Source organism: Triticum urartu, chromosome 3, assembly GCF_003073215.2.
Source record: "Triticum urartu cultivar G1812 chromosome 3, Tu2.1, whole genome shotgun sequence".
NCBI classification, from domain to species: Eukaryota; Viridiplantae; Streptophyta; class Magnoliopsida; order Poales; family Poaceae; genus Triticum; species Triticum urartu.
The window spans coordinates 469,078,094-469,087,088 of record NC_053024.1 but is presented as its reverse complement, the minus strand read 5'-3'; positions in this window follow the sequence as shown (position 1 = coordinate 469,087,088).

The window sequence follows — 8,995 nt, the reverse complement described above, 5'->3', positions numbered from 1 at the left end:
CAACGACCATTCACAAAGCCGCACTTGAGCTTCCCTTGGTGGTTCAAGGTCCGGCTCGCATATCGCGAGCCTCGGTGCTTGCTTCCTCGAAGAACTACCTTGGTACATTTTCCTAGACATTTTTCTTCCTCTGAAAAATTTCTGAAATTTTTAGTGACTCAAAAAAATAAAATTGAACCAAACTCAACTAAATTGATAGCAACTACTCCTACAAGTGTCTAGAGGCTATATCATGCATCAAAACTACTTTGGACCATATAAATTTGACATGCAAGCTCAAGAACAAGGTCACCACAGCAGCAAAAATTTGCAATAAATAAAGCACTAGAACAAAAACTAATTGGACCATTGGAGGAGTCACATACCGGAGAACAATCCCCCGAAACAATTTTGTAAATGGAGCTTTGCACAAGGAGATCGAAAATGGCAGCAAGATGAGTAAGAACACGGGTTTGAGCTACATGATGATTTTTTCTGGAGGAAGACGAAGTGGATGGGTACTGGAATAAGTGGAGGGGACCCACAAGGCAGGGGGCATGCCCAGGGGGTAGGACGCGCCCTCCGCCCTTGGGGTCCACTGGTGCATGTTTAGTGCCAGAAATTCTTAAATATTCTATAAAAAATCATACTAAATTTTCTGGGCATTTGGAGAACTTTTATTTTCGGGACATTTTTTATTTCACAGATAATTTAAAAAACAGACAGAAAATACTATTTTGCTTTATTTATTCCAAATAACAGAAAGTAAAACATAGGTATAGAAAGTTGTGCCTTCTAAATTCATCCATCTCAGCTCATCAAAAGGAATCCATTAACAAGGTTGATCAAGTCTTATTAACAAATTTCTTTCGAATGACATGAAACCGTAGAATTTTTGAATAACACTAGGTTACCTCAACGGGGATATGCACGTCCCCAATAATAAGAATATCATATTTATTTTTGACAGTAGGAAGAGGGAATTCAAAACCTCCAATAATAATAGTTGAAATTTTTCCAATAGAATTGATACTATGAACTTGAGGTTGTTTCTTCGGAAAGTGTCTTGTATGCTCATTACCATTAACATGAAAAGTGACACTGCCTTTGTTGCAATCAATAACAGCCCCTGCAGTATTCAAAAAGGGTCTGCCAAGGATGATAGACATACTCTCGTCCTCGGGAATATCAAGAATAACAAAGTCTGTTAAGTTAGTAACGTTTGCAACCACAATAGGCACATCCTCACAAATACCGATGAGTATAGCAGATGATTTATCATCCATTTGCAAAGAGATTTTAGTAGGTGTCAACTTATTCAATTCAAGTCTACAATATAAAGAGAAAGGCATAACACTAACACCAGCTCCAATATCACATAAAGCAGGTTTAACATAGTTCCTTTTAATGGAGCATGGTATAGTTGGTACTCATGGATCTCCAAGTTTCTTTGGTATTCCACCCTTAAAAGTATAATTAGCAAGCATGGTGGAAATTTCAGCCTCCAGTATCTTTATTTTATTTGTAACAATATCTTTCATATACTTAGCACAAGGAGGCATTTTAAGCATATCAGTCAAATGCATACACAAAAAGATAGGTCTAAGCATTTCAGCAAAGCGCTCAAAATCCTCATCATCCTTTTTCTTGGATGGCTTAGGAGGAAATGGAATGGCTTTCTAAACCCATGGTTATCTTTCTTTACCATGCTTCCTAGCAACGAAGTCTCTCTTATCATAACGTTGATTCTTTGATTGTGGGTTATCAAGATCAACAGCAGGTTCAATCTGTACATCATTATCATTACTAGGTTGAGCATCAACATGAACATCATTATTAACATTATCACTAGGTTCATGTTCATTACCAGATTGTGTCTCAGCATCAAAAATAGAAATATCATTTGGATTCTCATGTGTGTCTATAACAAGTTCACTGGAAGCATGCAAAGTCCTATCAGTTTTCTTCTTCTTTTTATTACTAGGACTAGGTGCATCCGTATTAATTCTCTGAGAATCCTGCTCAACTCTTCGGATGGCCCTCGGGATACAAAGGTTCCTGGGTCATTTACCACCTCTAGTCATAACCCTAACAGCATTATCATTACTCTTACTATTCAAATCATTCGGCAAATCATCTTGTGCCTTAAGTACTTGTTCTACTTGAGTTGTAACCATGGAAGCATGTTTACTAATAAGCTTAAGATCATTAATAGTTCTACTCATATAATCACCCAAGTAGTCAAGCATGTGAGCATTACGCTTCAATTGTCTACTAACATAAGCATTGAAATTTTCTTGTTTAACAATAAAATTATCAAACTCATCCAAGCATTGACTAGCAGACTTATTATGAGGAATATCACCTTCATAAAATCTATAGAGAGAGTTTACCTCTACTACCTATGTTGGGTTATCAAGACCATGTATTTCTTCAATAGGCGGTAAATTCTTAACATCTTCAGCTTTAATACCTTTTTCTTTCGTAGATTTCGTTGCCTCTTGCATATCTTCAGGATTGAGAAATAGAATACCTCTTTTCTTTGGAGTTGGTTCAGGAAGTGTCCAATCATTATCATTACTCAATATATTATTCAATAGCAATTTAGCTTGCTCAATAGTTCATTCCCTGAAAACGCAACCAGCACAACTATCCAGGTGGTCTCTAGAAGCATTGATTAGTCCATTGTAAAAGATATCAAGTATTTCATTTTTCTTGAGAGGATGATCAGGAAAAGCATTGAGTAATTGGAGAAACCTCCCCCAAGCTTGTGGGAGACACTCTTCTTCAATTTGCACAAAGTTAAATATTTCCTTTAAAGCAGCTTGTTTCTTATGAGCAGGGAAACATTTTTCAGAGAAATAGTAAATCATATCCTGGGGACTACGCACACAACCAGGAGCAAGAGAATTAAACCATAACTTAGCATCACCCTTTAACGAGAAAAGAAACAACTTAAGAATATAGTAATAGCGATTTTTTTCCTCATGAGCAAATAGGGTGGCTATATCATTCAATTTAGTAAGATATGCCACAACAGTTTCAGATTCATAACCATAGAAAGGATCAGATTCATCCAAAGTAATTAACTCAGGATCGACAGAGAATTCATAATCCCTAGCAGTAACAAAGATAGGTGAAGTAGCAAACTTAGGATCATATTGCATTCTAGCATTCAAAGACTTTTCTTTCATCTTAGCTAACAGTTTCTTAAGATCATCTCTATCGTTGCAAGCAAAAAAAAGTCTCTAGCAGTTTCTTCATCCATAATATAACCCTCAGGTACAACATGCAATTCATATCTAGGGAGGATCATAGTCTTCAGTTTCAATAATATCATCAGTTTCAGTAATTTCATTCTCTCTAACCCTAGCAAGGTGTTCGTCAAGAAATTCACCTAGTGGCACAGTATCACCAAGCAAAGAAGTAGTATCATCATAAGCATCATGCATAGCAGAAGTGGCATCGTCAATAACATGCGACATATCGAAATCAATAGCAAGTGTAGGTGTCGCAAGCTTACTTAAAACAGAATGTGAATCAAGTGCAGAGCTAGATGGCAGTTCCTTACCTCCCCTCGTAGTTGAGGGAAAAATATTGGTTCTTTGATCTTTCAAATTCCTCATAGTGATCAACAGATATAAATCCCAAGTGACTTAGAGAATGGAGCTATGCTCCCTGGCAATGGCGCCAGAAAAAGGTCTTGATAACCCACAAGTATAGGGGATCGCAACAGTTTTCGAGGGTAGAGTATTCAACCCAAATTTATTGATTCGACACATGGGGAGCCAAAGAATATTCTCAAGTATTAGCAGCTGAGTTGTCAATTCAACCATACCTGAAAGACTTAATATCTACAGCAAACTATTTAGTAGCAAAGTAGAATGGAAGTAACGGTAACGGTGGCAAAAGTAATAGTAGCAGTTTCATAGCAACCGTACTAGTGGCAACGGAAAAGTAACTTAGCAAAGATCAATATGAAATGAGCTCATAGGCAGTGGATCAATGATGGATAATTATGTCGGATGGCATTCATCATGCAACAATTATAACCTAGGGTGACACAGAACTAGCTCCAATTCATCAATATAATTTAGGCATGTATTCCGCATATAGTCATACGTGCTTATGGAAAAGAACTTGCATGACATATTTTGTCCTACCCTCCTATGGCAGCGGGGTCCTATTGTAAACTAAGGGATATTAAGGCCTCCTTTTAATAGAGAACCGGACCAAAGCATTAGCACTTGGTGAATACATGAACTCCTCAAACTACGGTCATCACCGGGAAGTGTCCCGACTATTGTCACTCCGGGGATGCTGGATCATAACACGTAGTAGGTGACTAAAACTTGCAAGATAGGATCAAGAGCACAAATATATTCATGAAAACATAATAGGTTCAGATCTGAAATCATGGCACTCGGGCCCTAGTGACAAGCATTATGCATAGCAAAGTCATAGCAACATCAATCTTAGAACATAGTGGATACAAGGGATCGAACCCTAACAAAACTAACTCGATTACATGGTAAATCTCATCCAACCCATCACCGTCCAGCAAGCCTATGATGGAATTACTCACGCACGGCGGTGAGCATCATGAAATTGGTGATGGAGGATGGTTGATGATGACGATGGCGACGATTTCCCCTCTCCAGAGCCCAAAACGGACTCCAGATCTGCCCTCCCGAGGAAGAACAGGAGGTGGCGGCGGCTTCGTATCATAAAACGTGATGAATCCTTCTCTCTGATTTTTTTTCTCCCCGAATGTGAATATATGGAGTTGGAGTTGAGGTCTGTGGAGCTTCATGGGACCCACAAGCTAGGGGGCGCGCCCCCCACCCTTGTGGACAGGTGGTGGGTCCCCCTCGGTTGATTCGTTCTCCAATATTTTTTATTTATTCCAAAAATATTATCCGTGAAGTTTCAGGTCATTCAGAGAACTTTTATTTCTGCACAAAAATAACACCATGGCAATTCTGCTGAAAACAACGTCAGTCCGGATTAGTTCCATTCAAATCATGCAAATTAGAGTCCAAAACAAAGGCAAAAGAGTTTGGAAAAGTAGATACGATGGAGACGTATCAGCGCCCCAAGGGTGGCCGAATCCCCCTTGGGCCCCTGCCCTTGGCCGCCCCCTTTCATTGTTTGTGCGCTGAAGGAAGGCACGGGGAGGTGGCGCCCCCCCCCCCCTTCCTTTCTCTCATGAGGAGGGAAAGGCGGGAGCGGCCAATCGTCACCCTTTCCTTCCCCTAGGGCTGGCGGCTAGGGAGAGGGGCGTACCAGCCCCTTGTGGGTTGGTGTGTTCCCCCCTTTGGCCCATTAAGCCCATATAGCTTCCCGGGGCTTCCCGGAACCCCTTCCGGTGATCCGATGACTACCCGGTACCTCCCAAAACACTTCCAGTGTCCAAATACCATCGTCCTACATATCGATCTTTACCTTCGGACCATTCTGGAGCTCCTCATCATGTTCATGATCTCATCCGGGACTCTGAATAACATTCGGTCACCAAATCATATAACTCATATAACACGAAATCGTTAACGAACGTTAAGCGTGTGGACCCTATAGGTTCAAGAACTATGTAGACATGACCGAGACACCTCTCCGATCAATAACCAATAGGGGAACCTGGATGCCCATATTGGTTCCTACATATTCTATGAAGATCTTTGTCGGTCAAACCGTTATGACAACATAGGTAATTCCCTTTGTCTGTCGGTATATTACTTGCCCGAGATTCGATCATCGGTATCTCCGTAACCAGTTCAATCTCATTACCAGCAAGTCTTTACTTGTCCCGTAATGCATCATCTCATAACTAACTCATTAGTCATTTGGCTTGCAAGCTTCTTATGATGTGTATTGCCGAGAGGTCCCAGAGATACCTCTCTGATACACAGAGTGACAAATCCTAATCTCAATCCATGCCAACTCAATAGATACCTTCGGAGATACCTGTAGAGCATCTTTATGATCACCCAGTTATGTTGTGATGTTTGATAGCACACAACGCATTCCTCTAGTATCCGGGAGTTGCATGATCTCATAGTCGAAGGAAATGTATTTGACATTAAGAAAGCAATCGCAATAAATTGAACGATCATATACTAAGCTAATGGATGGGTCTTGTCCATCACATCATTCTCCTAATGATGTGATTTCGTTATCAAGTGACAACAGATGTCTATGGTGAGGAAACCTTAACCATCTTTGATCAACGAGCTAGTCTAGAAGAGGCTTACTAGGGACACGATATTTGTTTATGTATCCACACATGTATTTAAGTTTCCGATCAATACAATTCTAGAATGAATAATAAACCTTTATCATGAATAAGGAAATATAAAATAACAAATTTATTATTGCGTCTAGGGCATATTTCCTTCACTAGAGGGGCACGACCCACTCAATGTCGGCCGACGACATAACGCACGGTATGCCGAAGCCACAGAAAAAATCTCTCGAGGGATAAATGAGCCATTGCGCAGAATCCGGGTCATTCATCAGCATAGGAGGTAGGGTCTCCTATAAATTGGACCACTCCAACAACTCCACTGGGTCAAACGAGTGACGAAACAAGATGTTTCATTGACCATTTTGGCTCGCCTTGGAGGCCAAAAGCAATGGATTCACGCAGATGGCAAACAAGTCAGGGAACCCGTGCATAGAGGGGTTATGTCCATACAACCATCTAGCCAAAACATGGCCCCTCCGCCATTACCAATTGAGAAGGACAACCCAGGAAAATCTTATGCTTGATATTCCGGATCGATCACCGAAACTAGGAGCCCTCCATGTGGTCACATGCTAGAAGCAGCACACCCTGAAGGTACCTGGACTAAAGAAGATGCAACCATAATCCCCCCACCCCGCGGATGATCTGCCAAACCCACGGAAGCATGAGGGTGACATTCATGTGATGGGAGGCCAAGATACCCAACCCACCCATTTCCTTGGGCAGGAAAATGATGGCCCACTTCACCATGTGGTACTTTTGTCAACTGATCATTTCTTGCCAGAAGAAGTGGCATAGGCCCTTATCGAACGAACTATGCACTCCATCCAGCAAGATATACGTCCCCATAATATACATGGGGAGGCTAGAAAGATTAGAGTCAATCAATACAGTATTACTTCCCTTGGAAGTCAACCGTCCACACCATGGTTCGTACTGCGCAGCAACCTTCCCCAGAAGAGGGTTGAACGCGCTAAGAAACACCCTTCAGTCAGAGAGGGCCATCCACAAAAACTCTATGGGGAAAGCGGCCAACCTGTAATTTAGGTTGTCCATGATCCGCTGCTACTCAGACTCAGAATATCCTGGGACAATCACCTCATTTCTTGTCAAATATTAATTTTTAGCCCTGACATTTCCTCAAAGCACAAGGGAAGAAACTTCAAGTTAACGATGTCCATGTCAGAACCCTCTATCATAATCATGGTATCATCTGCATATTGCGGGTGAGTGACCCCACCCCAGGGATAAGGTATGCAACCACCCCGCGCAGGTGACCGGCCGCCCTCGCGTTATCGAGGATAGTTGCAAGGGCGTCCACTGTGAGGTTCAAAAGAAGGGGGAAATTGGATCCCCCTGCCTAACGTCACTCAAGGATCGAAAGAAAGGGTTCAAGGACCGAAAGAAAGGGCCAACTCCCCATTAATGTTCGCAGCCATACTCCCGGTCCGCACTATTTGCATGATCCAAGAGCACCAGCGATCATCGAACCCCCTGCACTCAAGAACCAGGCACAAGAAGGACCAACCAAGACGGTCATATGTCTTTTGGAAGTCCAGCTTCAAAAAGACGTTGGCGCCTGCTAACCTCGTGGACAATCTCATGAAGGGCCAAGATCCCATCATGGATGCGTAAACCCTTCAAAAACACAGATTGGAAGGGGTATGCGATACACTCTGCAATATGTGCAAGACGCAAGGCACATACCTTCGCAAAAATCCTCTCAAGAACATTAATAACGGTGATTAGCCTAAACTGTCACATACCCGTTGCCCCAACTACTTTGGGGATCAGGGTGATGACTCTAAAGTTCAGACGGGCCATGTACAGGGTTCCAATGTAGAATTCATGGAACAAATTCATGATCACTGGTCGAAGCCCGGACCGGAACTTCTAGAAGAACGCCACCGACAAGCTGTCGGGTCCCCTTGTAGATCTCGTCTCCATGGACGCGATCGCTTTGCCGACCTCCTCTGGCAAGAAAGGGAGTGTCAGCCTGCCATTCTCCTCGCCGGTGACCCTGGCCTCAGTTGGATAAAAGACGGCAGCCAAAGACACCCCACCCGGGGGGGACGCAGTGAAGAGCTCTTTGTGCAAGGAGTAGATGTGAGCACTAATCTCATCCGGGTGCTCGAGAAGCATCTCCCCATCCATTGACATGGGATGTATCACTTCCACTGGCGACCATTCGCAATGGCCTAGAAGGAGACAGTATTCGCATCACCCAGCCATTTATGCCCCCCTCGATGCTGCCAAAAGAGCTCCTCCCCTTCGTATATCTCCATCAGCGAGGCTTCCAGGGAGTATCGCTGCATCCACTCATCACCTGGAAGACCAACATTATCGGCTATCACATCCAGAGCCTTAATCTAGTCTAACAGGTCCCCCAATCCTCTAGCATTCCAAAAGATACTAGCCATAAAACACTTTATATAATCAGGTATCATTACCAACACTACAACGATATGATATCCAATTTCTGCATTTTTCCTCTCCCTACATTTTTTCTATCCTATGTTCAATTTCATAAGACATGACACCAATTTCTATATTTTTTCACTGTCTCTTTTCGTATTTGAACTTTAATATAAATCTTATGTCAGATTTTTAGGGTTAGAAATATGATGACCTCAGGTACGTCCAATCCCGATTGAATGCATGGCAATTATTCGCTGCAGCATGACAAAGTCTTCTTTTTGCGGATGAGAATTGACAAAGTCTCATCTAACTTCTATACTATTTGTTTAACCAAATAAAAAATTAAAAGAGAAA